This window comes from Chrysemys picta, chromosome 11 (genome assembly GCF_011386835.1).
Source record: "Chrysemys picta bellii isolate R12L10 chromosome 11, ASM1138683v2, whole genome shotgun sequence".
Taxonomy (NCBI): Eukaryota; Metazoa; Chordata; order Testudines; family Emydidae; genus Chrysemys; species Chrysemys picta.
In genome coordinates this window covers 32,093,215-32,119,274 of record NC_088801.1, presented here as the reverse complement: position 1 = coordinate 32,119,274, position 26,060 = coordinate 32,093,215, and the positions used below count along the sequence as shown (strand labels likewise).

At 42.2% G+C, this 26,060-nt stretch overlaps 1 protein-coding gene across 25 annotated transcripts in view; it reads left to right on the top strand.

The window, feature by feature from the left end:
• The window catches only part of BAZ2B (bromodomain adjacent to zinc finger domain 2B), a 331,037-nt gene that overhangs the window by 15,879 nt on the left and 289,098 nt on the right, over positions 1-26,060 (top strand). For all 25 annotated transcript variants that reach the window (XR_010591282.1, XR_010591281.1, XM_065560644.1 and 22 more), the window contains exon 2: positions 14,424-14,632. The gene's annotated coding sequence lies outside the window, so the exon portion shown is untranslated. The remainder of the gene's footprint in view (positions 1-14,423; positions 14,633-26,060) is intronic.

Sequence of the window (26,060 nt, the reverse complement as noted above, 5' to 3'; positions counted from 1 at the left end):
GGATCACTATCTGCAGGAGTGGCTTCTCTGAGGAGGTGTTCTCACATTAGACAGATGCTTAGATATGAGGTTTATAGTGGAAGCCTCAAGAGAAAAGATGAAAGCCCTAGGAGGAACACCACCCTCAAAGTACATGCAATGAAACATAAACAAAGAAGAGCAGGTCAACAGAGTTGCATACCTACATGAGATGCATTTACTCTGGGAGACAGCATGAGTGGGTAAAGGAGTAGTGCCCTGCACTAGGACAGCTGTGCAAGGAATGTGGCAAGTCGAACCATTTTAGTGATGTGTGCAGGAGCAGGGGAAGATCTCAGAAAGATTCAGTCAGTCTTGTACAAGAGGGGGATGGCATATCAGACAGCAGGGATGACATCATGATTCTCTCCTTAATTCCAACAGCATATCAGGTTTGAGCAGTCAGGACAAGAAAAAAACAAGGGATAATGCCGGCCCCCCATGTGTGCAACAATGTTAACAGGGAAACACCCTATGTGATTTCATCTGGATAGTAGGACCTCCTGCAATGTGATTCCTCAGGTTTAATTGGACTCAAACACACTTATTGCAAAAAGCAGGCACAATAAAATAATGTACAATGACAGCATATTGCAGCTCATAGGAAAATGTGACCTCATAGTGACTAACCCAAAAAATAACAGATGGTACCAACTGAAGTTTGTGGTGGTGGACAGTAAGCACCTCTTGGGGAATACAGTCATACAACCCAGGAATCTGATCATGGTGCAGCATCAGAATTTGATTGATTCAGTGCAAGAAGCAAAAGGGGAGTCCCTTGGACAATGGAGACAATTTTAAAAAGCATATAGGGATGTTTTCAAAAGTGATGGACGCTTTAAAGGAAAGCTACAACTCGAAGTAGACCCCACAGTGGAACCTTGGATATTTACCATGAAGGAAAATTCCAGTGGTAGTACATAACCCAGTACACAAGGAGTTTGAAAGTCTGTGGTGCAGGGGTATCGCACTACCTATTGAGGCCAGTACAGCCTAGGTAAGTAGCCTGTTGGTGGTAAGAAGCCACCAGGCAAACTATGCATCTGCATGGATCCAAAGCTACTGAACTGGGCACTAGAAAGATCCCACTATCCACTGCCCTCAATTGATATCTCACCAGAACTTTCCAAACCCAGAATCTAAGTAATTTTAAACTTGTTCTTTCCCTATTTTAGCCCTTGGATCCTACCTCATTTTCACTGGCATTCAGTATGTTAGACATCCAATTGCTAATAACCTTTTCGGTGAAAACTGAAACAAAAAAAGAGTGATTTAGCGCTTCTGCCATCTCCACATTTTCTGTTATTGTTCCCCAGCTCCTCATTGAGTAACAGGCCTACCCTGTCCTTGGTCTTCCCCTTGCTTCTAATGTATTTGTAGGATGTTTTCTTGTTACCTTTTATGTCTCTAGCTAGTTTAATCCCCTTTTGTGCCTTGGCCTTTTTTATTTTGTCTCTATATACTTGTGTTATTTGTTTATACTCATCCTTTGTACTTTGACCTAGTTTCTACTTTTTGTAAGGCTCTTTTTTAAGTTTCAGATCATTGAAGATCTCCTGGTTAAGCCAGGGTGGTCTCTTGCCATACTTCCTATCTTCCCTATGCATAATGAATGCCCCTGTCCTGATGTACTACCAGTGAGGAGAGCCACTGATACTCTGGTGTGATGCACCAGAGAAAGGATTGGGCATCGCTCTTTTTTCAGGAGCAGCCAGTCACTTATGCCAGTGGAACCCTGTCAGAGACTGAACCAGGGTAGGCCCAATAGAAAACTAGTTTCTGGCTGTTGTATTTGGAGTGCAGCGATTCCATCACTACATCTATGGCCACCCAGTAAAGAGCAATCATACCACAACCCCCTAGAGACAATCATGGCCAAGCCTCTTCTTAGTGCTCCAAAGAGATTGCAGTGCATATTGATGTGCCTCCAGTTCCACCAGCCAGAGATCCAGTATTATCCAGGACAATTATTGATGCTGGCTCACACCTTGAGCAGGGCATATATACCCAGCATCGGCAAGTTGGGAGAAGGGGATAAGGACACTGAATCAATTAATTGATTCAGCTGCACTGTCTCCCAGTCTGAACAGTTGATGGAAACCAAAGAGGCTATGGAAAAGAACATCAGCTGCAGGTATTTAATAGAGTGATACTAGCAGGATGGCCAAAAGACAAAAGCTAAGTACTGATAGGAGCAGAATTATATTTTCAAATTAAAGAGGAGTTGAGTGTCCAGGATGGAACCATATATTGATGACAGAGAGCTGCCTCATTATGTCAGGATCTTGTGCAAAAAAATACCTGGACATTGACAGCTGTTTTAGACAGGCCCATGAATGTGTTCACTGGTAGGAATGAACATACAACTCCACTCCTTGATAGAAGGGTGTGGTAATTGTCAGCACAAAGGGTACGTCTATACTTACCTCCGTGTCCGGCGGTAAGCAATCGATCTTCTGGGTTCGATTTATCGCGTCTTGTCTAGCCTGGTGGACTTGGATTCAGCCCAGATGTTGATCCAGGGAGACCCAGTTCTGGAGAAGTGGCTGCAGAACTCCGGTGGTTATTTTTTCATCCACAGAGATGTAAAACCCTACCCTACTGCTGCCATCATGATGTGAGTTGAGAAGCATGAGGAGCCAATCCAGGTAGAGGTATCAAAAATTTGCCCTGGCCTGTAGTAATAGGACAGGACTGGAATCATTTCCAGAGCCTGCTTAATGCCTCCAGCACAGCACAATCTGGGGGAAAAGGAGAAAACTCTGCAGGCAACCTCACACACATATTCCCCCATGTAAACTCAGACCTCATGGAGGCCACAAAATCTCAACAGCAGAGATGGGAGGCTGGACAACTTGGGGCATAGTTAAATCAAACTCAGGGGAGTGTTACACCTGAAGAGGACCTGGAGGAAGGTATCTTTGTTGGTCAGAATAAGTTGATGCACAATGGACTGGTGGACACAGAGGATCCACCTCACTTAGGCCCCAATGTTTTGTCAGTCATGTGATGTAGTGGCTGAGCAATGAGTGGACAAGAGCCTTATCATCAACTGGTTATAGTAAATGGGGAGATCCTTTGAGAGCAACAAGGTTCAACCTACCCCCATATTGGGTTGGGAAAAGACCTGCTTTATTGAATAGCCCAAGATGCCCACACAAAAGAAAAAGGGCACCAGCTATTGGTACCTTAGCTAGCCTGAACAAAGCTCTTGCAACTGGCTCATACCCTTCCTTGTGTGGGGAATCCGGGACAGGAAAAAAATCTGGATTATCTCTTAACATGATTTTTCTGCCCAGGCATTTACAAAGAAACTGAGATTTTGTAGGTCCTGACCAGATTGTCAACAGTTAGGGCTTCCTTCTCTCCTGGCAAATCAGGAGAAGCTTTCAGAAGGAGGATATAAAGAGAGAGGGAGGGAAAACAATTTTTTTTTTTTTTTTTTTTTTTTTAGAACTTGCCCTAGAGTGGGCAAGATTCTAAGGGGGAGAGGATGGTTTGTAACTGGGTGGCTTGTCCATGGGCTGGAGAGCTTGAGGCTAAGCCAACTGTGATTACAAGAGAGACTTACCTGAGAGGAATCAGATAAGGCCAATATAAAAGGCAGCAGGAGGTAGGGGACAGAGAGAGGAATAATGCAAGCTTGAGCTAGAAGACAGGCTTCTACTGGCTGGAATAAGATTTCTGTGGATAACAAGGAGCACTGGAAATGGGTATGAACTGTAGGGCTGCTATGATGAATCTTGTATTTGGAAACCTCAGGACTATTTTGAATTACTTTGGGCTATGGACCCAGTTTCAAGGATGGCTGGTGATAGCACTGAGAGAGACCCTTGTATAATTGTATAATGTAGAGCCATGTAACCTTTGCTGTGGGAAGCATGTCAAGACAGTCCAATATGAATAATACTAATGCTTGCATCAGCATCATAAACTGATTGAATTGCCAAGTCAGGCTAAAGAGAAAGGTTGATATAAACACTACCAGAAGTGTCAGTTTTTCATGAAGAGGCCATAAATGAGATCTGAACAGGTATGTGATTGCTGCTATCTGATCTGCAAAGAATGGCAGTACCAAGTTCTCTCTTAATGGAATGGTGAATTCTATTCTTGTAGAGAGAGAGGGCCCTGAAGAAATAACTCTGGTCACAGAGGTGAACCTGGCGAATGGCAAGCCTGCTACAACCCTCATTTAACTTCACTTTAATTTTTTGACTTTTTCCTTCAGTTTTCACTCTGATTAAATATGTAAAGTGCAGGGATTTTTTAGAAAACAATGAAAATTGTGTTAAATGAGTTATACAAATTATCTTTATTGAACACCTTAGAGTAGAAATGAAGGGCAGGAAACGTTAATGAGCTAACACAATTGTTCAGAAAACAGCATTGCTGTGTGAAGTCCTGAATCATGTTCATGGAACCTGAGCACAGTTTTGATTTTCAGAGACCATATGATCTGGAAATAAAAATGTGTTAGGGTTTAGGGTTGTATTGTACATATACATGTGTAGCTCTTCTACTAATTCACTCTGTCAGGTGCTAGTATATTGTATAGAAATGCATGGTTATTCTGCTGACTCACTGTAGGTGGGATCAGTTCCAACCCTGGAGTGTAAAAGACTACTGTGGGCCAGATTCTGCCATGCTTACCCATGTTCAATAGACACTTACTGCTTGTGTAGTCCCATTGGAACTATTTGTAGAGTAAGACACCACTCAGTGTGAATAAAGATGGCAGATTCTGCTTTTATGTACTAACAGCATGTGAATGTGACTTGCTTACAAAATGTAATCTAGACAGTGCTTTATTTGCCATGAAGAGGGGAGAAAGCTAATTTGCTGTTTGCACTGGGTTCTGGGATGTACTAGTCACTATCCTGTTTAAACTAACTTGTTGCTTTCAAGGTTCCAGCATGGCTTCCCAGACCCATGTGACCAGGGATATTTCCCCCTAAAAACTGTTATAGTATTACTATAAAACCGTGTAGTCTGTAGCACAATTTGGCTAGCAATATTGTCAAGGAAAAAAAATCCTTGTCCTTATCAATGAAAGAAACCATGCTAGCAAGTACCTAGCCACAACTATAACATTCAGGGTTTTGAATTATGATGTGAAGTTACAGCATGTGGTTTTTGCAGTAATGCAGTGAAGAATTTTAATGCAATTGGTAATACCTGTGGTTACTGCACAGAGATGGTTGCAATACCAGATGGAGTAAAACAGTGGAAGAATGTAAAGAGGACAAGTTAAGGTTAAGAGGTCTTACCTGTGAAGACATAGTAGCTGACATTAAAGAAGACAGATTAAAGACAAAGGGTAAACGAGAGCTCTTGTTCTTCCTTTTACAAGAAATCATAGTAATAGATAATCTCACACTTGTGGTTATCACAGTAGCACAATGATGAATAAAAGGAAGAAGAAACAGCTAAGGCCTATGTTGTCAGTTGTGCTGCTGCTACTGGATGTTTTCCTCTGGACAACAATTAAGAGCCAGTACTGTTGAACATATATACATCTTTTATCTTTGTTGTGTAGGGAGCAAAAACAGTATATTGAGTCTCACAGTTCCCCAAAAGCAGTGCTTGTAGACAACACAATATGGACAAATACCTTAATTAATGCTACAGGCATATCTGTCCATTAGCAAATTCCAAGCTACCCTGAGGCTGATGAGTCTCTAGTCAGACACCTCTCGTGCATATATCTCCTTACCCTTCCCCAAAATGTAGAAAAATCCCTTGTGTTTGAGCCTAACTCTTAATAGCAGCTGAGTGTTCAGCATGTTTGTTACCTTCAGACTTCTTCTATATTCTCTCTCTTTGGCTCTTTATAACTTCAGTCCTCCTCCTGATACCCGGTCACTGGTTCCCAAAATAGGAGTTTACATGGCTGAAAATTGTTTCCCAGGGTTTTAATTCTTTTCTTGCTGGTCCATTCAATAATAGAGCTCATGCCGTATGGTGTTTGCCACTCTTATCTGGAGGGTCTGTACATTCCCAGCATACATGCCTAGGGTTTACAGCAGAAAAATCAATGGGCCTGATTCACTACTGCCTTGCTATTTGCACAGTTCATTTACACTAGTGTAAAGTAAGTGCAAAGTAGGTATTATTACTGCCATTCTGTTCTAGTAGTTTTACACCTACTTTGCATTGATGTAAATGACTACATAACATACAAGACAATGAATAACAGCCCAAATGTGGATGGCTAGTAGCATAGGCATGCTATACTAGGCCAGGCCAGTGGTTCATCTAGTTTGTTGTACTGTTTCTGACATGCATTAGGGCCTATCCACAGCACAACTGCAGCCAAATAAGGTGACCCGGTTACCACAAAGTTGTGTGCTGGCTTGCTCCAACATAGTTGCAATTTGTTGCTTGTTTCATATTAGCTGTAGTATGGCAAGTTTAAAAAAGAGTTGGGATCAGGAATGAGAATGAATGAATCATACAGCTGCACTAAGAGGGACATCAACGGGGTAGCAAAATGTTAGTGAGAAACAACTCCCCCACTAATAATACCTTAGTGGGATTAGGAACAGGAGAAGTAGTGAGCTGCACCAATTTAGGCTTGATCTACATTTAAAACTTATACCATCATATACCCTCCCAGTAGCATAGTCATGTCAACAAAACTCACAGTGTAGCCACAGCTATGTTGGCAGACAAGGGCGTCCATTGCTATAGCTAACTTTGTTCGGGGAGATGGTGTTCCTACATCGGCAGAAAAACTCCTGTCAGCGTATGCTGTGTCTATAGTAGGGGCTATGCCGGCATATATCTGTAGAATAAATGGCATGTGGAGTTTGGGAATACAGCGGTGATCCTGAAGCATTTTTGTTATGCAGCATAAGGTTGAGGAGTATCTGGTGCTATGGCTGTTTCTTGAGGGATCTGTTATAGCTGGAGTGGATGGGGGTAACTATAGTTAATCTTGCCTTAGCATTTCCATTCCATTCAGTTGCTTTTAACCTTCTGAAACTTATATCTTTTGGGACTGTATTTTATAGACCTTGTCTTTGCTGAAGATATTTTTTGTGATTTGCTCAGATTGTTTCTGCCCTACCTGCCATTTCTGAGACTAAAGGAAGTGGTGGGGAGAATACACTTTTGCAATTACACATAAAACATTTTTTAACAACTTCATCTCAGCAGTTTTAGATTGAAAGTTTAAATGTGGCAGGAAACAGACCTTAGGCTGGAAATGTGCTTTTCAATGTTGTGGTAAAAGTTGGTTTTAACTTGGCTGAGCGGTGAGGATTTAAAAATCCTACCCTGCCAATGAGCAGTAGCTTTTTAAAAAAATGTTAAAGATTTTCTAATAAGGATTTCTTGGTGTTATATTGGAAGGAGATTGTCAGGGCCCCAGTACTGAACCCAGGACCACCAGATCTCTAGATGGCATCACTAGCTGTACAATAGCAGTGCACTGAACCACCATCTCTGACCAACAGCCTTAGTACTAAACGCCTACAGATCTATAACAACCATACCACAAGCCCCCTGATTGGCTGGAAAGACTGCATTCTCATTGGGTACCTGGACTGTATAAAGACCCTAACAGGAAGAGGAAACTGTCTGAGCAACAGTTTGCCCACCAGTTGCTGCCTAGACTGCCCTACTTTACTGCCTTGCCTGACTCTGCCTTGCTGTCCTGCTGCCTTGCCCAACCTTGCTTCCCTACCCCACTGAACCAGCCTCGTGGATTGGATCTTCTGGTTGCTGACCCCATGAGAACTCTCTGCCATTGCCCCTCACTGCCTCTGACACCAGTTGATTTCTCAGCTACCCAACCACCTGCGCACACTTGACTACTGCTCTGGACTGCCCCCTAGCTCACCTCAGCCACCGGGCATTACAGTTTGCTCAGATCGCTTCTGCCCTACCTCAAAAGATTCCATACCCACATGGCACTCCAGAGGACACTGAGCCTCCAATAGCAGATAGCTCACCTAAAAGTAGAAAACCAAGCCTTACAGGCCACAGTGAACCAGCTTTGGGTGGAAAACCAGACCAAATGCCCCTTCTGTTTTGGGGGAATATACTCAGTGTCAGAACCCAAATTCGCTGCCACTAAGGGCTACATCCATGTGAATCTGGGGAAAGGTTTTATCTGGTGTTCCACATCCCTGGCTGGGGCTCCTGTCCTCTGTGAAAAAGAAATATGGCTCCCTACGACTCTGCATGGACTACTGTTCCCTAAATAAAATGGCTGTGAGAATTTAAACCCACTACTCCTGATTCCAGAGCTCCTGGATCAGGTTAGAATAGCCCAGGTATTCACCAAGTTCAACTGCAGAGGGGTGTGCAATCTAGTCAGAATCCAGTCAAGGAATGGATGGAAAACTACTTTTCGCACTTGGTATGGCCACTTTGAATATCTGGTGATGCCTTTTGGATAACATGTCTGTGATCTTTCAGCATCTAATTAATGATGTCTTACAACATGTGCTGGACAAATACATATTCATCTGCTTAGATGACATCCTAATTTACTCAAAGACCAACCTACACACAAGCAGCATGTTCGCAATGTCCTAGAAAGACTCCACTAACTCTGTCTCTGTGCTAAGGTGGAGAAACATTAGGGTTACCATTCGTCCGGATTTACCCGGACATGTCCTCCTTTTTGTGCTAAAAATAGCATCTGGGGGGAATTTGTAAAGCACTCAAAATGTCCGGGATTTCCCCCCTCCCCGGCAGAGCAGAGCGAGCGGCTGGGAGGGCTGCAGGGAAGTCACGGGCTGGACTCCGGAGCAGCTGTAGAGGAGCTCCGCCCTGCATTCTGAGCCGGCAGCTCTCCCCTGCAGCCCGGCTCCGGCAGCACTGTGCAGGGCCAGGGACCGGGTTTTGTTGTGCTGGGGAGCGCAGCCACGTGTCCGGCTCGCACAGAGCCCAACACCCTGTTCTGAGCAGCAGGGTAAGGGGGCCAGGGGGCAGGAGAAGGGGCAGGGAGGTTCTGGAGGGGGCAGTCAAGAAACGGGGGGGTCGGGAGTTCATGGGGGGGCTTTTTGGGGGGAGTGGAGAAAGTTTTGGGCAGTCAGGGTACAGGTAGGGGGTAGGGTCCTGGGGGGCAGTTGGGGGGGGTCTCCACAGTCTCCCAGCCTCCCAGACCACATCAAGTGAACCTCATATTGGGGGGTCCCAGTTCATATCTCGGTTTTGACGGGAGGTGTTTTGCCTACTAGCGATGAGTCTCCATGCATCAACTACCTACCATCCACAAACTGATTGCCAATCAAAAAGAGTAAACCAGGTATTAGAACAATACCTGTGATGCTTCACAAACTGCCACCAAAATGAGTAGGCCTCACTGATGCCATACATGGAATCTGTGTACAACACAGACTGTGCCTTGACCAAGGTGAGCCTGTTTTTTTTTAAATTACATCTTCCACCCCTTTTTTCACCCTGCACTTCCCATAGTACCCACAGTTCCTGCAGCCTCAGATCTGGAAGGAAGAGTTGAGTTGAAACAAAACCTAGATGCAGCCACAACCGCATACAAACATCATGCTGATCGCCACTGGTAGAGGGGCCATATGTTTGGCCCATAGCCATAATTTTGTCCTACTGCAAACACTTCAAGACAGGCAGACCCATACGTAAACTGGACCACCAGTACCTAGCACGCTATCAGATCCTCAGGCAAAGCAACCCAGTAACCTTCAAACTTCAACTTCCCTGCTACCTTAAGGTGCACCCTGTATTCCATGTCTCCCTTCTTAAATCCTTCTGCTTGTCCACCAGTACAAGGCCAAGATCTTGTCCACAAGATCCTAAACTCCAATGTACGAAGATATGATATCTCCTTGACTGGGAAGGGTATGGAGCTGCCTGCCCCACCCAATCCCCAGGAGCCACTGCCAGACATGCTGGCCACTTCCGGGAATGGCACAGGGCCAGGGCAGGCAGGAAGCCTGCCTTAGCTTCGCTGCGTGGCGCTGTCACCCCGAAGTCGCTTGAGGTAAGCGGCGCCAGGCTAGATCCCGAACCCCTCCTGCCCCCCGCACCTCAACCCCCTGCCCTGAACCCCCTGCCCTGAGCCCTCTCATGCACACCGCACCCCCTCCCACACACCGCACTCCCTCCCGCATCCCAACCCCCTGCCCCAGCCCTATGTTCATGGCTCTGCATATAATTTCCCCACCCAGATGTGGCCCTCGGGCCAAAAAGTTTGCCCACCCCTGGCCCAACTGGAAGAGGAAGCTATTTGAGAGACAGGCCATTGCTCACCTTAACTTGCTGCCTGTCCTGTCCCTACCTTGCTCCCTCACTTGATCTCACATCCATTTGTTTTAACACTTTTAAAAAATTAGGTAATTTCATTTAACACCCCCCTCACCAAACCACCTCTATTTTTAAGAGAGTATTAAGACCCTTGTCCTGCAAACCCTTAACACATGCTTAACTTTACATTTGTGCATAAGTGTTTGCAAGATTAGGGCATATGGTTAAGAACTCAAAAATCAGGAAATGCCAAATACACATATTTATTAAAAATGTATTTATACACATTAATGTAGTTTTAGTGTTCAAATTATTTATATACATCTTTTTGGTTTGATTAATTTAATTCCCATGAAGAAAATAAATTATTCTTTATTCTGGAATAACAGATAATTATGATGAGGTTTATAGCTTTTCTCTTCTGTTATAATAAGTTATTTTCAAATGAAGGGCCAGTTGGGAATACTGATCTGAGTAAATTTTCTCACATGCCTAAGTGTTTGAGTGATCAGTCCCATACCTGCTTTCTTCGCTTTGTACCACCCAACCCATGTACAGAGAGCCTGACCCAAAACCCACTGAAGTAAATATGCTTCTTGCAAAAGCCATATTTTTCTTTTGTTGATTCATTGTTTTCTCCTTTTTCTGGGAATTTATATGTCACTGGAATTTGCCTTAATGAGGCAAGGAAATAATAATACAGGTGTGGCCAAACCGAGGCTTCCGAGCCTCATGTAGAAAGTGTGGCTCGCGGAGGCACCCCCACCATTATCCAACTACCAGACTTGGTTGGGGAGCTTGGGGCTTCTGCCCTGTGGCAGAGTGGTGGAGATAGGAGCTTCTGCCCTGCAGGGATGGGAGCTTGGGGCTTCTGTAATAATATATATAACTATGTAATTAAAGACTGCATCATGAAACCTGTGCACGGGGAAGCAGTCACGGTTGTGCATGCAATCTTAACTTTGGCATTTCCTGACTTTGAGTACTTCACTTTGTAACCTTAACATTCTCTTAATCTAGTTATTTTCCAAAATGAATTCCTTATATATGGTGATGATTCAGCAGATGGCACTCTTTCCTCTGAGTCGCTACTGAACAAATGCCCGGCATTGTTTTAGAGGGCAGTGTGCTACTGGAGGTGTTTTCTTTCAGATTAGACATAAAATCAAGGTCCTGACCCCTTGTGATTAAAGATACCAGGTCATTCCTTTTGAGAGAAAGGGTATTAATCCCAGTGTATTGATCATATTCCAGCAGGGTAGTTTCATCTTCCTTCTTAATTTCAGATGGAAAAAATATTCATAGAATCATAGAAATACTTGTTTATTTGGATCATCCCTAGTCCAGTCCCTTGGGCTGAGGCAGGACCCAAATAAACCTAGACCATACCTGACAGGAGTTTATCTAACTTGTTCTTAAAAACCTTCAGTGATGGTTCTGCAACCTCCTTGTGAAGCCCATTTCAGTCCTTAACTACCCTATTAAGAAAAGAGAGTTTTTCTTAATATCCCTAAATCTCCCTTGCTTCAGATTAAGCCCATTACTTCTTGTCCTACCTTCAGTGGACATGGAGGACAATTGATCACCATCCTCTTAATAACAGCCCTTAACATACTTGAAGATTGTTATCAGCCAGACTGTTAGATCCTTAATTTCCTGTCCTAAATGTTGTGTTGCTATGCATTGTTAAGCAGTTATTGAGTTCCACTCCAGAGGTGGATACATTTCTGTGTTGGATGTTGGGATTCCTGTCTCCAGTTTGTGAATCAGCCTGTTAATTTTATAAAATGCTTTGGGAGCCTTCAGGATGAAAAGTACTAGATAAATGAAAAATAATTATTGTTATATTAGAGACCCTTAATCAGGATGCTCATGCTAAAATACAGACTGTCAACTCTGTCTATCTAGTGGGAAGATTTGAAACTCTAGACCACTAGGTGGGGTTGTAAACAATATAGTATCTGTTGTAATTCTTATATGCTTTGCTGAAACTATATACTGCCAAAAATGTAATTCTCAGAAAAGAGAAAACAATAGTACATCACTAAAACAGGAATACGGCTTTCATCAGAAATATTTTTGTACTTTCAAATATTGATGTTTTTATAGAGATAACTTTAATTTTCCTAACAGTTAAAAATAAAGAATTCCATGCTCAATGAGCCTATTGTGAAACCACACAATACCATTTAATTTTTTTTTCTTTTTGTCTCTCAATATCCATTTTCCTCGATGTTATGGCATTTCCTCTTTGTTGTAGTAACTTAATAGCACCAATTCACACAGTAACACAGAATAGCAAAATCAGAAACCTAATCTGGCAGTTAAAATTCATTTTGATTTACTCCCTCTGTTTTTGTTTTGTTTTTTTAGTTCCTCCTATCAGAAAAGCAGTCAACTGACTGATCCTTTGCTTTGCATACCGAGATAGCTAACCAATTTTATATCTGATTTTTATGCCATATTTACAGTATTTCACACAGTACAAAGATCTGGCAAGACCATAGCAAGACAAAGTGCACCAAGCCAATTGTAATACTCTGGAGCTGCTTTTTAATACCTTCTTAAGAAATTGCTTTGTTGCAAAACATTATACTGCTGTGTTGTGTAATTTATGTATTCTTATTTAATGTAATGTGAGAAGGACAAGGTCACTTTTTACATCACTGGAATGATTGAGTGTATATTCTGGGGTTAAGATACTCTCTCTTAGTTCTTGAGAGTGTCCTGGCTTGTATCTTTTAATAAATCTAGATTTTTTTTTCTTTGCCTGTCTTGCAAATGAAACTGTATCCATATAGCTGCTGGCAAATACACCAGTTTAATTGTTTATGTGTCATTATCAATGTTGAAGATTCTCTTTAGAGTACAGTACAGACTTTCTATCCAGTAACAATCATAATAGTTGAATTTATTTTGTTTTTGCCTTCTGGGTCTCGATAAATTAAGCATTGGTTGGCTTTGAAATCCATCACAGGTTTTTCCATTGTCCACTGCTTTATCCTCAAGATCATCAGTCTTTCTTGACTCAGGCTATAATAAAAGGGTTTAGCATACTGCTGAACAAGTAATATTTGACTGGATTTTGAATAATGTGTTATCCAGTGAGAAAAATATTTTGTGTTTGAGGATGACTGGATTGAATTGTGGATTATCTGTAAAATTTAGGACCCTGGATCAAATCTAGCTCAGAAGTAGCAATATAATAGTTTAAGACAACAGAAGCTTATATCTTAATTAAGTATATAACATATTTCAGTGTATTTCCATTTAATGTAAGAACTAACATAATTCATATGCGAAAATAGGTTCATGTTATTATATTAGCATGTTTTCCATTTCAATTTAAAATGCATGTTGATCAGAAGGTGTGGTATAGGTTCTTTTCATTATTGTCAGTATTAAAGTATGAATGTGATGATCAATATTGTGTGTTTACTATTTTAGCTACATTCCCACACTAGGTATAATCATTTAATACATTTTATTTGGGACTGGAGTCATGGATTCTTGGAATTATGTTAATAAACAAATATGACTGGTATTTTCTTGTGAAGAAGTTAAGATAGGGAAAAAGAAAGAACTCAATGATACAGTTCTGTGCTCACCTAGCACTATGTTCTGTAAGTGAACTAAAATCAGAGGTGACTATAAATGCATTGCTTTTTTTTTAAATAAAAAAATGTAGCTGCATTTAGTAATAAAATAAACAGTTAAGTGCAAAGCTTATTTTGATCATGAACAATCTTAATTAACCAAACATCAAATATAAGTTAACTTTGACTTGGGCCTTATCCAGAAATAGTTACTTTAAAAAAAGTCAGAGAATAAATTTTTATTGTCATTGTAGTCATTTGGGGACAGATTTTTAAAGATATTATGTGCCTAAAGTTGCAGATAGGCACCTAATGGAATTGGCAGAAGTGCATCGAACTATTGATTTCAGTGGGAGTTAGGCACTAGGTGCTTTTAAATACCTTTACAAATCTGGGACTAAATCCCACTGATTTTTCAAAGAGACTTAGGAATCTAAGTGCCTAAGTCCCTTTTGAAAATGGGACTTAGGTGCTTTTGAAAATTTTATCTGAAGTCTTAAATTAAGCACGCTCTTCAGTTTTGCTTGTACTGTATCAAGAGTTTCAGAATAACTGGGAACACTGTTTGTTACCTAGGTCCAAAGACTAGACTGTGGGACTGCAAAAAGCTATTGTACTGTAGTGTCCTTCCATCGAAGAGGTGGCTACCTCTTGGGCTGAGACCCTAGTGAGAAAGATCTGCAAAGCTGCAGCTTGGTCCTCAGTGCTCACCTTCATCGGTCATTACATACTAAGACTGGGAACACCAGCTGATAACTTTTGGAAGGAGAAGCCTGCAAAGTGAGGTAAGCCCATTGCCCATAAGCTAATGCTTATGATGTTCACTGTCAGGATTTTCTTTGATTGATGGAGGAAGAGGTGACATCTGAAAAAAGGAAGTTAATTACCAGCACAGACTGTCACAGTTAGTGATTGTCTGCTTCCTACTCCATCCTAATTCTAGTCCACCTCCTTTCTAGAGGTTGGAGTTTTTTATTCTGTTGTGTTCCTTTCTTCTCCAATGTTGTGCACATTACTGATTGGTCTGCAAGTTCTCAGGGTATGAAGTGGGAGAGCTTTATACCAAACTATTTTAACATTAGTCTTGACTGACCATTCATTTTTCCTCCTTGTTTTTTGGTAGTTGAACATGAACAGCTGTCTGTCATGACTTCCTTTGCACACTGGGTAAGAAGTAGATTACAAAACAGAATTTTCCCATCAGAGCCAGTAACCCCTCATTAGTAAATCTGATTGTTATCATAAAACAAAACAAAAGTAAAGTCATGGTTTTGTTACAGCAAACAATGCAAATGTCACAAACGTGTAGGAAAAAAATGCAAACAATCACGAGGGCCTTATTTTGAGAAAAATATCCTTTTTTGCAGTAAAAATATTTAAAACTGGTTGATTAAAAATAGCTAATAATTTTAAAACCTTGAAAATCCCATCTGATCTCCCATACTCCTCTCAGAATTTTTATAATTTTCCCTCCCTATTTGTTCATTGTAGAGAAGTCATAGGCTCCAATTCTGCAAAGACAATGCACTTTCTTACTTTTACACATTATGAACAGTCCCATGAAAATCAGTGGAATTACTCACAAGTTAGTCTTTGTAGGATCAAGGTCCTACTTGGTAGGTTAAAGGCCAACAAATATGAGAAAACCCTAAGTCCTAACCAGCATCAACTTGATTTTGTAAAAAAAAATATTTCCTGATAGTTTTGTTTAAGTTAATTTAAACATTATAATAAGGGGTTTGTGTTTAGAAGGGTCTTTTGGGTGGGTCTGAGGTCAACAGCACCAGAAATACTCAGGCCCATTCCTCCTCATTGGTCCCTTTTCTCTTTGTGCTCACACCTGCCTGCTGCTAGCTGCCGTGGTGGTAAACACCTTTTAGGGCCTCAGAAAGGGCATGCATAATTGAAAAAAACAGACACACCAATTATACACAAAACTCTGTCAACTTTACAAAGTAAACAAACTGGAGAAAGAGAAAAAATCTCTAATCTATTGCAGTTATAATAATCCTAGATCTTTCTTATAATAGCAGGACCACATTGCTGCCGTGTACTGTCTGCTGGGTGAAGCACATCTGGGAGAGCCTTAAAGGAGCCAGGTCCGGATCCTGGAAGTAATTGGAACCAATTGGGACCTTTAACTACTAGAGCAATGTCATGGCTTCTGTCACAATTCTTGGGTTACTGACAGGCACCTCCTGCTGCTTGGGTGCTGCAACACCTATAAGGCACCCCCCATCTGTATAAACAGGAGTCTCTGAGTCAAATACCCTGACTGAACTGGTACCCAGTTGATACAAATTTTTTTTACTGGAAATGTGATTTTCAAGTGGACATTTTTGATTTAGAAACACTGCCTGTCAACAAAGTTAAAAATAAGCAAAAGTTTACAAATACTGGAGGGGAACATCTAGGCAGGGTTTGAAGGCACCTGACAAGTCTGGTTTAACTGGCTTACATTTTTTTAATGTGCTTTATGTTGCTAAAATATTAATGGGTAAGAAAATCATGTACGGCCCATATGTTCCCCTTCTGCACAAAAGCATGTGATGGGGAGCTAATTAATAGAAAAACTGTACATTCATCCCACTGGTAGGGACGTGGAGAGGACAGGATGTAGAACTCAACATTTCATGAGAAGCCAGAGATCTGCTAGGATCCTAGCCCCAGCCCCATGGATCTCATGCAGTGCTTGGAGGGACACTCCCTCCGCATTCTCCACCAGACTCTCCCCCAGCCACTGCAGCACAGTAAGACCCTGGGTTGTACTGCCAATATCTCACTCATCCCTGCTGTGTGCTGTGACTCTGTGGCAAGGAATCACAAAGTAAGAAGAACAGAGCAGGGCAACATTAACTTTCCCACAACTTCACCTGCAGCCTGTGAGAGCACACTACATCCCTGGCTCCTTCCCCCAATCTCTGGTCCCACCACTTCTTCTGTAAAGCCAAGTAGCCATGCAGATATGAAGAACAGAAAGCTGGAAAAGCAGAGGTGAGGAGAGTATCCCAGTTAGTCTCTTCCCTTTTCATGGGGTCCCATCATGGCTTTTTCTGCAGACATATCCCCTCTTCAATACACACACCACGGTTAATGGAAGAGAGCATATAGTCCATAGTCAGCATGACTTAGTACACAATTTCCAGACTTGGTTATTACTTAATCTACAGGTCAAAGGCACTTCTCTTAATTGGGAACTAATTCCATGGCAAACTGAAGTGTTGAAAGTGTTTAAATATGCTGTTTATTAATTGAATGTAAAAAATAATAGGATTTGAAGTTTCTGAACACAAATTTAAAACCTAAAACCCACCTTTTTCCATACTGAGATATTTAAAAATATTTTTGTTGACATTTACTAAATTTATGAAACAAAACAAAAATAACCTTGGGATTGAGAAGCACGAGAAATATCATCCACTCAAAAATGCCAACAAGCTAAAAGCAGAAAAGTACTTCTCCAGCCATAAATCCCAAATTGCTGCTACAACACTATAATTTCAGGAATGGCAGTACACATCAGTTTACAGGGGGATATTTTAAGTGATACTTTATATGCTTACAGTGTTCTTAAAAGGCAGCTAGAGGTCAAGTCAGCTATTGTTAAACGTATTGAGTCCAACATAGAAATGATTTTGCATATTAGACTTAAAATTCTTCAGAAACTTTAATGTGCTATGGAAGCACATAGACTTGCATATATTCTTCTTGCTTCCCGCTCCCACCCTGACATGGCAGATTTTCACAGAGATGGCAAAGGGCACATCTCTGACACAAAGGCTATCTTCCCCTCACCAAATGTCAAGTCCCTGATCCATAGCCTAGGGGTCTTAGAGCTGTTCAAAACAAAGAAGAATGTTTTAATATGGGTAAAATAAGGTATTATTGCCTAGCCCTGTTCTCAGAAATGGCTGGACTGTTCTTTCCAAGAAAATTTTGTTTGAGACACCCAGCATGGAAAATTTCAGGTCAGACTATTAAAGTTTGGCAAAGTTATAAGCAACTGAAAACAGGATCTTATAACATGAAGTGTCAGACAACTTTAATAATCGGCAGCACTACCAACCCCACCTATAATAATACCTAGCCCTTATATATCCTTTGTCATCAATGGGTCTCGGGCAGCTCTGAGTCAGCGGGGCTAAGGCAAGCTCCTTGCCTGTCCTGTCACTGCACTGCTCCCCGGAAGTGGCCAGCAGGTCTGGCTCCTAGGAGGCTCCGTGCTCTGCTCTCGCCCACAGGCACTGCCCTCGACAGGGCCGGCTCCAGGCACCAGGCAACCAAGCACATGCTTGGGGCGGCACCTGGTAAGGGGCGGCCAATCTTGGGGTGGCGGGGGGCAGCGCGGTGCGGCATTCCGCGGGGGGGGAGGCGGGCTCCGGCGGCGCGGCGCTCGGCGGGGGGGTGGCGCGGGGCGCGGCGCTCGGGGGGGGGTTCCGGCGGCGCGGCGCTCGGCAGGGGGGGCACTCGGCGGGGCGGCGCTTTTTTTTGCTGCTTGGGGCAGCAAAAAAGTTAGAGCCGGCCCTGGCCCTCGAGTTCCTATTGGCCGTGGTTCCTGGCCAATGGAAGTGTGGAGCTGGTGCTCTGGGTGAGGAAAGTGTGTGGAGCTCCATGCCCCGCCACCCCCACGTAGGAGTCAGACCTGCTGCCTGCTTCCAGGGCGCAGCGCAGTGCCAGGTCATGTAGGGACTAGCCTGCCTTAGCCCCACAGCACCGCCGACAGGACTTTTAACGGTCAGGTCGGTGGTGCTGACCAGAGCCGCCAGGATCCCTTTTTGACTGGGCATTCTGGTCAAAAACCAGACACCTGGCAACACCACCAGGATCCTTGTCTACCAACTTAGTGAGAAAGGTGAAATCAATGGAATAAAAATGAAACACCTCAATTCCAGTTAGCAAACATCAGAAGGGTAGCCGTGTTAGTCTGAATCTGTAAAAAGCAACAGAGGGTCCTGTGGCACATTTAAGACTAACAGAAGTATTGGGAGCATAAGCTTTCATGGGTAAGAACCTCACTGACTTGCATCTGAAGAAGTGAGGTTCTTACCCACGAAAGCTTATGCTCCCAATACTTCTGTTAGTCTTAAAGGTGCCACAGGACCCTCTGTTGCCAGTTAGCAAACAGAATCTCTTCTTGCCTTGTCCCCTGATGATTGCCATCACAGGGATTGAGGAACCCAGCCACATCTGCCCTGACACACAGCATTATTATTCCACCCTCTCAGCCACCCTAAGTTGGCGCATCTGAGCCACTCCAATAATGACCTTTGGGGCAGACCACAAGGCTTCATAATGGAGTGCGTTTTTGATAGTTGTACTTTTTTTATGTCAAGGGCACTTGGAGCAGATGGTTAAATGCTTTTTTATTATGTATAAATTCAAAATATAGATAGCTAGGGGAATGTAGATGTAGGGATTCCCTTTGTGGCATAGGAGGAAATACTGATCAAGCAAGAACCAGCGGGCCAGTTAAGAAGGCTTGCCTGCTTTTGCTCAGAGATAGAGGTGGGTGAGACTGAGACAGAAAAGGAGCTCCTCACGGCTAATTTAGGCCCAGATCAAGGCCTTGCCGTAAATACTGCAACTAAATGCTTGCATTTTAAGGGTTGGGGGTTTTGTGTGTGTGTGTCTTTGTTTAATGGAGCAGAGAGCTGAATCCTAAATTGCTATATTGTTACTTGGTTGTTTAGATACTGATAAACTTAGGGCACAGGCTACCCTGTCCCAAGCAGATGGCCTTGCAGACTAAGGTGGGACGTGCCTGCAGTACCATGTTTGGCCCTGAAGGGGCACTACAGAGCAGCCCCATCACCCACAAAATCCCAATCCTGCAAACAGTTAATTTTAATCCCAAAAGAAGTTCCACTGAAGTTACTGACAGACATGCCAAACCCACGAAAAAACGCAGAAATTGGGCTTCTTTAGTTTTTGGCTTGTAGCTTGTTGCTTGTTGTTGTTTTTTTGATTGGCTCCCGGCCAGCAGGGGCAAGGGAGGGTAAGCAGGGGCAAGGGGCAAGCAGGGGAAAGGGGAGAAGAGAGTCAGGGGTGCACAGTGGGCCCACCACAGTCCCAGACTGCACGCCAGGGGGATCTAGTCACATAGAGTGTTGGGGTTCTTAGGGACTGGCTTGTTTTGGCCTTGTTTTGAAATGGGATTAGCTTGATTTTTGCCTTATTGTGAAAGTCGGGGTGCTTATTTACTACATGAACGTTGGTAACTGTGATTACTGGAATTACTCACATGCTTTTTAAGCACACATTTAAGTGCTTTGCTGTATTGGAACCATAAAGCACAATCAAATTACTGTAATCATATTGATTCTATACTTTTGATGTTTTTTCATTGTAAATAAAATCAATATTATCACTTATATTATAGAAGGTAGGAAATGTACAAACTTATAACAAGATATTTTCCCTACCCCAAGAAGCTCAACATTAAGTCACTTTCTCATTCTTAAAAAGGACAGGGAGAACTAAGTTTTGTTGTTATGCCAAGCTCTGTGGACCACTGTGTCCACTATCTATCAAAAATTTAGGCTACGTTTACATGACAAAGATCTACTTTGTTTGAACACCATGAGAACAATAGCCATAGCAAAATTGTGTTGCAACATTATGTAGACCACATCTACACTAGCACTTAAGTCAGCAAAACTTTTGTCACTCAGGGGTATGAAAAAAACACCCCCCTCAGTGACCTAAGTTTTGCCAGCATAAGCACTGGTGCGCACAGCGCTATGTTGGTGGGAGACGCTCACCCGCCGACAAAGCTACTGCTGCTTGTTGAGCTGATTTTATTATGTCAACAGGAGAGTTCTCTCCCGTCAGCATAACACAGCTACACAAGTGACCTTATAGCAGCACAGCTGTATATCCGTTACACCTATGCTGCTATAAGCTTGTAAGTGTAGACATGGCCTTGTCTTGTTTATGTGGATGGAAGCAAACTGTGCTATAACAGTGTGGAGGGACCATATTCTAGCCCTGGTCTTCACCAGGTCATGACTCCTCTTCTTTCCCCCACCAGTTGGGGGGTATCTATCCAATATTCTTTTTATTAATGAAGTCTCCATGTCTTCTTGGATTTGTCCCATACACAGAATCTGTCTGATGGATTGTAAGGTTCCAGCTATTGCCACAGCCGAATGGCCCTAGGGTGACCAGATGTCCCGATTTTACAGGGACAGTCCCGATTTGTGGGTCTTTTTCTTATATAGGGTCCTATTACCCCACACCCTCTGTCCTGATTTTTCACATTTGCTGTCTGGTCACCCTAAATGGCCCCCTGGTGCGCTAGTTAGATGGGTGTAGGTTGTGGGAACCCTGAAGTTACTATAACTTACACCAAGTCTGTTACAGTACTGTGTTGTTGCAAAGGTAACAAAGCCACCCTTGGGTCCTGTATCAAGTGCAGCTTGGCCAAACTAGAGAATCAGGGTCAATAAGCGTATTAAAATTATTGGGAAAATACTGATGTATTTGTTGTTGTGCGGAGCATGATTATTCTAATTGATAGAACTATTTAAAGAGTAATGCATAGTAATGTATTTTCATGCTCAACTATTAACTTTTAAATATTAAATGTGACCTTCATCCTTCCTCATCCTATCTTTTCCCTGTTTGTTATTCCCACTCCTCATATTATGTCTAAATATTAGGCCTCAGTCTTGCATTGAGAACCACTATGCTTGTGTAAAAACAACAAGGAGTCTGGTGGCACCTTAAAGACTAACAGATTTATTTGGGCATAAGCTTTCGTGAGTAAAAACCTCACTTCTTCGGATGCAGCATCACTATGCCTGTGTGGTTCTCAATGCAGCATCAGGGTTTTAGGGATCTTAGGCCTGATTCTGAGCACTGGTATTATTCAGAAATAACTAATTTAAAGTAAATGGAGTTACAAAAGTAAAACTGGTTTAAATTAAAGGTGAATTGGGCCACTTATCATTCTATTTTGCTTGTAAAGCACCCTGCTCACTTTTAGGTTCTGTTAAATAATAATAGGTAAGCAGCTAAGTCACTTTCACTACCTGGCAGCTCTCACAGAACTAGTAAACTGGAGAGGGGGGGAAACAAAAACAAAAAAACTTTAATAGCTTTTTCAATTTTTAGATTAAATGTGTCCTAATCTAACGTATGCAACAGTTCTTGAGAAGAAATAAGAACAGGGGAAGTATTAACTCATAAATCCAAGTAATTTTTCATTTCTATCTTCCCAAAAATTGCTAGACACTTTTTGCTACTTAGAAATGTGTTACATTTTCACTGCTCTGTAAAATGGCTTATTAAATGGCATGGCTGATTTGCTTTAGACTTTCCAAAAGAATTCTCTTCTGGCCTGAGACTAAGATATTTGTAAACAAAAGTAGTGGGTTTTGTTTGTTTTTTTGTTGTTCTTTTACTATACAAGGCCTTTAATGGAAGCCTAGTTGCAAACTTAATGTGGCCCTTACTCTGTAGTAAATGCCCTCTACAACTGATATGTAGCCACTACATATGGAGTGCAACAGCTGTTGTACAGCACACAATAAGCCTACACAACAATTTAGGACAGGAAGTGAAGAGAATACTTTATGAAATTAAATCTATAGGATAAATAATAGTACTTGGCCAAATTGGAATTTGGCCAGGTCACCAGGATTAACAACCCTACTCTTGCAGAAAGTTCAGCAGGCTCTTTGATGACCTCCAATGGGCAGAAATCTTGGTTTCAACGCACAAAGAAAAATTACTGCAGGTATAGTGCAGTACACAGTGAATGACATTAAAATAAAAACATTCTATTAGCATATACATGTTAAAGATGCACCTGGGCTATTGTATTTTGTGTCAGTGCACTCTGAATAGCTTTATTTATAAGTATACTGTAGAGTTGGCTACCTTTAAAACTATGGAGAAACAAAATATATTGTTTAGCAAATCTTCTAGTATATTAAAACAGTATGCAGTATTTTATTTTCTTCTTAAATACTCCCAGTTAAGGTACACTGGAGATAGTGTGTCTCTACAGACACATTTTCTGAGAAGGCTTCTAAAACTGCACCTTTAATTTTCTGCATCTAAGTTATTTGAAACCAACTTGTTTTAATGAAAGGTTTTGGTGTCTACAAAACTTTTGTATCATAAACTGTATTTCTGGATGGAGTTCATGTAGTTAAACTTCTAGCTATTATGTTTGTGTGTGTAAGCAGAATTTGTGTTCACAAGATCAAGTTTTTTCATGCCCAAAAACATAGGTTACGAAACTTGTGCATTTTGAAAACTTGCCCCTCTCTTTACATTATAGATTATTCTTTAGGGTAAAACAGTGGCTCTCAACCTTTCCAGACTACTGTACCCCTTTCGGGTATCTGATTTGTCTTGCATACCCCAAAGTTTCACTTCACTTAAAAACTACTTGCTTACAATATCAGACATTAAAAATACAAAAGTATCACAGCAAACTATTACTGAAAGATTGCTTACTTTTTCATTTTTACCACATAATTATAAAATAAATCAATTGGAACATAAATAACATAAATAAAACATAAACTTACATTTCAGCATATAATATATAGAGCAGTATAAACAAGTCATTGTATGAAATTTTAGTTTGCACTGACTTCGCTAGTGCTTTTTACGTAGTCTGTTGTAAAACTAGGCAAATATCTAGATGAGTTGATGTAACCCCTAACACAGGGATGGCCAACCTGAGCCTGAGAAGGAGCCAGAATTAACCAATGTAAATTGCCAAAGAGCCACAGTAATACATCAGCAGCTCCCCCACTCCCAGCGCCTCCAGCCCACTGGCAGCCCCACCAATCAATGCCCGCACCTCCCAATCAGCTGTTTTGTGGCGTGCAGGAAGCTCTGGGGGGAGGAAGGGGGAGGAGCAAGGCCGTGGCAGACTCAGGGGAGTGGGGTGGAGTGGGGGCAGGGCCTGTGGCAGAGCCAGGGGTTGAGCAGTGAGCACCTCCCGGCACACTGGAAAGTTGGCGCCTGTAGCTCCAGCCCCGGGGTCGGTGCCTATACAAGGAGCTGCATATTAACTTCTGAAGAGCCACATGTGGCTCCGGAGCCACAGGTTGGCCACCTCTGCCCTAAGACATCTGCATATATCCCCAGGGGTACACGGACTACTGGTTGAGAACCACTGGGGTAGAAAATATGCAACTTGGAGTAAGAAGGATGACTTCATCAGGGGAGAATTGTCTGACCCATGATTTTAAAAGAAAAAGAAAAACAACTTGATGTACAAATCAGGTATGACCAAATTAGCTCCTCACATCATTCAGCCAAAACTCTTATCAATTAACTCAACCCCATCCCAGAAAGTCATAAATCTTAATCTTTGCACCACCACCATCAATCCTCTGCAAACATCATAAACTACATTAAATGTGATAGCAGCAACAACTAGGAATAAAAATGGGCAGTTAACTTAAGAAAAAGTAGCAGACCCATATGTGTCAAAGTGATCATTTCAGTACAATGTGCTTCCTTCTTAAGCAGAAATACCATTACACTCAACAGAGACAGGAGGACATAGGTCTAACCTCACGCACCCAGTAAAAAAGAACTAGGGTTACATTTAGAAGCGTCTGGTTCCAAGTTCCACAAAGTCTGATGCTTTAAATCACTAGACAAAAACTTCCTATGAAAGAAATATGAACGAAACTCAATTATCCATGTTAATTTTAAAAGTTTATTACTCATTCCAAAAGTTGGTTTTCCCAGGGATTAAATTTACCACAGCATAATTTGTGTAAGAAGTTCAAAAGTATTCATCTGTAGCTCCATCACAACCTATTGCAAAAAATTTTTTTTTTTAATCTGTCCTATCTCCACGCCTTTAGGAACTCTTGCCAATCCGCTATTTCTTAATCTGAACATGTTTTCCATGCCATCAGTTTGATTTCTCAACCCTTTATATTAATTTAGAATCCTCAGAACTGCATGATGCACAATGATAATTTTTTTCATTGTTTAAATTGCTCTTAGGATTCTATAATCTTGAATTAAATCTTTAAAACTGTGTATCTGTTGCAACTATTGTACTCAAATTATTTTTAGAATACAATAGTTGCAACTAAAATGCTCTGAGAACTAAAATGCTCTGAGAACTTAACAAGCAAGTCTTGTTTTGTATGCCAGATCTGTATTTCTTGTTGGTGTGAAAGCAAATGTGAACAGGCCCATTTACCAGCTAGTGGAAGGCTGGAAGAATGTCATAGATGTCGGCGGATTTATTTGTTATCTATTTCAGTTTAGGTTTATCTTTAGGCATTCTATGATCTCTCAAACAAACAGCTTTAACAGAGATCACTTAGTGTAACAAGAAAAGTAGAAGAAAAGACAGTTACCTTTTCCATAACTGGTGTTCTTCGGGATGTGTTGCTCATGTCTATTCCACAATAAGTGTGCGTGCTCGCCACTTGCACTGGTGCTGGAAGTTTTTTCCCTTAGCAGTACCCATAGGGCAGTACCCTAGCAACCTCTGGAGTGGCACCTTCATGGTCCAGTATAAGGGGCGCTGTGCACTCCCCACACCCTCAGTTCCTTCTTGCCAGACAACTCCAACAGAGGGGAAGGAGGGCAGGATGTGGAATAGACATGAGCAACACATCTTGAAGAATACCAGTGACGGAAAAGGTAACTGTCTTTTCTTCTTTGAGTGATTGCTTATGTGTATTCCACAGTAGGTGATTCCAACCTATATCTGTTGGAGGTGGGAAGGAGTTCACAAACTCTCGGGATGGAGAACGGCCCTGCCGAACCCGGCATCCTCCCTGGTCTGAGAGACAATTGCATAACGCCAGGTGAACGTGTGAACTGAAGCCCACGTGGCAGCCCTACAAATGTCCCTGTGAGATGGGCCAACACCAGGTTTAGGTCCCACCCAGGACTGGGGGCCTAACATACGGGAAGAGACGATCCAACCCCTTAAGGAATTGGCCAGTCATAGCATGGGAGAATACTGTGTGGCCCTGCACCAGTGGATGGAAGGCCGCCAGGTGCACCTTGACTGACGAGGGCGCCAGGCCCTTGGCTCTAAGGTGAAGGAGGTAGTCCAGAATAAGCTGGATCGGGGCGGCCACCAGGGAAATGCCTCACTTGTCCACCCATCTGGAAAACCAAGACCACTTTGCCAAGTAGGCTCGATGCGTAGAGGGCTGCCTGCTTTCTAGGAGGACGCGCTGAACCCTTTCCGAGCACGTCCTTTCTGCC